The following is a 3,986-nucleotide window of genomic DNA, read 5'->3' as shown; positions in this document are numbered from 1 at the left end:
TGACTCTTCATGTCTTCATGTACACGTCAGCAGAAATGTGTGAGAGAAAGAGAAGGCTGTCAACTGGGGTCCATTCCATTCACACTGTGCACACCTGAATAAACACACGCACGCACGCAATCATTCATATACAGTCACGCATACAGACATACAAACACACGAACTCACAGTTTTGTATTTCCTGGGTGAGCATGTTTGAATGACTAGATATATTTTGGTTCAAAGTGAGCTCGCGCGCGAACACAGACATGCACGAGCACGCACACACTCGTGTTGATAAGCAGTCAGACCCTACACACAGCACAGCCACGCCTTCGCACAAACATTTGCAAGTTTTGAGTGCAAACATTCGCACTTGTATTAAAAGCCCCCCTTTCCCCCTCAAAATATTCATCCGGGGTATTTTTCACGCATTTGTCCACTGAGGTCTCAACAAACATCTATGACACGTACACACACACACACACACGTACGCACCCACGCACGCGCTAATAATAATAATGTGATTTATATATTTATATAATTACCTTCACGAAGCATAGTCTTAGCGCTGAAGACAAGCAGGAGATATGGACAGTATCCGAAAAACGGAAGCACAAACTATCCAAACAAGTAATAAAAGACGAACAAAGAAGACACAAAGAGGAATTAGGTAACAAACTGGTTTTGAGAAGAACAAGAAAGCAGTAAACAAAGAAAAATCATCAAAGCAACCGCCATTGTGATGACACAAAAGTCACATGAGGTCAACATTAGAACCTGAGTCTACGGTAATAGTAAATATCATGTTGCACTGCACTGAACAATTCAAAGTCCAACACTTAGAAAATACTCAGGGAAACAAAGGGGATCAGGTATTAATGAATGAAGGAACAAACAAATAAACAAACAAAATAATTTAGATAAGAATTTATTTTTTTTCCAAGTTTGGTATGCAATGTTTATTTAAATAATGATTACACTTATTATAAAACATTTATAATTTTGAACAGTGAATACATTAGGGTTGAACAATAATCTCTTAGCAGGTATATAAATTAAAAAAAAAAATCACACACATCACAGAGAACGAGAAAAGAGAGATAGAAGACAAGGAAAAAAGAGAGTTGCAGAAGCAAACATATCGTATTCTTCATCCTTTGTAATCCATCACCTTCCCGTTCGTCACTTTCACCCTTTCCTCTATCTCTTTGTATTTGCTTTCATCCTCGCCGTTAGCTGTCCTCCCCTACCCTCATCCCCCCCCCCCAACCTCCAAAAAAAAAAAAAAAAAACTCTCCTGTAAAAATGTTGCTCCAAGAAATTCGATACGACAGAATTCTATCTCACTCTCTCATTGTTTCTCAGTTAGACGCCGGCTTTTAAAGTTTCGTCCTTCAGCAAACACTCTTCAAAAGCGAACGTGCCTCGGGGGGTTTGTCCAAGAGCATCGTCCGTTTTGTCTCCACGCAGTCCACTGCTTCTTGTCAGACGCGAGACAGCACGAGAGACAGGACTGAGGAATGCTTTATTTACAAGCTTTTCTCGCATTACGGAGTCCAAACTCGACGCGGTTCCCTGCTGGACATGTTCAGTCTACCATACCCATCTAAACTCACACCGATTAAAAAAAAAAAAAGGTAAATGTGGAAGTAGGGGGGATGGAGAAGGGGCGAAGGGGAGTGAACTCTAATCGACTGCTGGATAGAGTGGTGTCCCCTGAGATACGGGGATGTACGCAAAAAGTGTTTTGACCTGACAGTACTGGGAAAGTTGATCGATACCTGGTATGAAAGCATCATTCGATGTAGACAGCATCGATGTGACTGGTGATCATATTAATAGAGGTCTGCGAGAGCGTGCGCGCGTGCGAGTGTATACTTATGTGTAAGTATGTGTGACAGAGATGCATAAAGAAAAATAATGGGAAGTTTTGAGTGAATATGTGATCGACTAGACAGAATGTGTGTGTGTGTTTGTGTTTGTGTGTGTGTTGTGTGTGTTTGTGTGTGTGTTTGTGTGTGTTTGTGTGTGTGTTTTGAATGCGTGCGTGCGTACGTGCGTACGTGCAGCCGGTCTTTTCCGGGGGAAAAAAGATAAACATCGCTTCATTTTGTTGAAATCTGTAATCCTGAAATACGTGCCGGGTGTTGTTATCAACTGTCCGTCGATAAGAACACAAATACGAGGGACACGCTTTCTGTCTGTGCCCCCCTCGCTCACACAAACAAATTGATCTGTAAAGATGTAGTTGGAATCAAGAAATGGAAACACGCTGACGAAAGTGCCAATAACATTGTTTGCACAGATTTCTCCTGGGGATTGGCTGAAGCCTGCGTTTGCTTGCTGTAAAAAAAGACATGTTGGTTCTTTTTCCTCTGTGTGAGAGAGACAGAGAGATATTATTACAACTGGGGAAGACGAGAAAAGTTCAGAGAAAAAATAAAATAGTTTAAAAATAATTTTTCTACTTCTAAGCAACAATCAAAAGTATGAAATAGATAAAAGAATGATTACTTAAGACATATTAACTTGCAGTACAAAGTTTTATCACCCCCTGTTTCTATTTTGTTGTTTACTCCCCACCCCCCCTGACGACTATACTGCATAACCAATCAAGGAATGAAAGATAAAGGAATGATAAATATACCCAACATATAATAATAATGTACGTCAGCAAAGTTGACAATTGTTTCAACCTATCACCTCTTTCTCGTTTATTTTACTCTTACCATCGTCGGTACAACGTCCATCACCGTGGCAGCGAGCCTGTCGCAGCAATCACGGCGCCTCTCACAACAAGATGTCAAGGGTCAAAGGACAAACCCAGGGAGTCTGGGAAAGATCACGGATAGGTGGGTGAAGCGAGGAGAGGCGGGGCAGCCTCGAGATGGCTGATGGAGTAAAGCTGTTCCGGTCCAGAAGCATCCAGAAGCTGAAAGTGAGCCGATATGTCGTCAGGGAGGCGCAGACGAGATTAGTTTTACCTGTCAGCCCCTCCCGGCGTCGCACGGTCCCCCTGTCAGGATTACGGTAAGAAAAAGCGGTTATGTGCTATACGTCAACGACAGCGATAAAAAAGGAAAACGATGTTCGTCTGAGATAATAGGAGTTCTGCTTACAACAAGACCGTTGTAGGATGGGAAGCCTGTTGCTCGGTTGCAGGGAGGCTGAGTAGACAAGAAGATACTGGCCATGCGATGGCGATGGTATTACCGGAAACTCTGTCCATGTGTCAAATGGTGTAGGAGTCTGTAACACAGTCTGGTCGCCTGGTTGTAGCTAAGTTTTGCTGATGCACACGTATGAAGAAAAAAACTTGCCAAACACTTGTTTCAAAGGCTACAAAAAAGTCAATGGACCCTCGGCAAAGGCTGGAGTCGGTGTTCATTAGTAAGTGTGTGTGTGTGAGAAAGAAAGAGTTAGTTTTAAAAGATATCTAGGACAGGATGGGTGGCGAAAAAAAAAACAGAAAAAAAAGAAAAGATCATGAAAACGACTGATAAACCCACACAGAGAGATAATCTAGAAGACCAGTACAAAGGTGATCAAATCTCGTGTAAGACTGAAACTGCTTGATCAAAGAGGATCAACACAAGATATATTAAGACTTGAGGTCACCTAGTTCATTGCCTCTGTTTTTTATCAATAAGTAAATAAAGTGATTTTTATGAACTGGGGCTTCTTTTTACAGAAACCATCATCATCAAGAGCAGTTTCTTTGATGCAACTGTACCTTTCTAAACTAGGAACTAGCTTTCTCGGATTCAGTATGGTGGACGGAGACTAACCCATTTAAAACTATACTTTTCTTATTATATTAGTATTTTTCGTATACTCCTTGATTTTGATAGAAGCCAGGATATCAACAGTTATAATAGTTCTTTGTGTATTTCATAAGATCTGCTTTCGCGTGGTAACAGTTTGATAGGACAGCACCCACAATGCCTTGTGACATGTTTATTGAATAATGTTTGTTTCGGTATACATTATAGTATCTCTCTCAC

This window comes from Pomacea canaliculata, linkage group LG13, assembly GCF_003073045.1.
Source record: "Pomacea canaliculata isolate SZHN2017 linkage group LG13, ASM307304v1, whole genome shotgun sequence".
In the NCBI taxonomy this organism is placed as follows: Eukaryota; Metazoa; Mollusca; class Gastropoda; order Architaenioglossa; family Ampullariidae; genus Pomacea; species Pomacea canaliculata.
Note: the sequence above shows the minus strand (reverse complement) of the source record.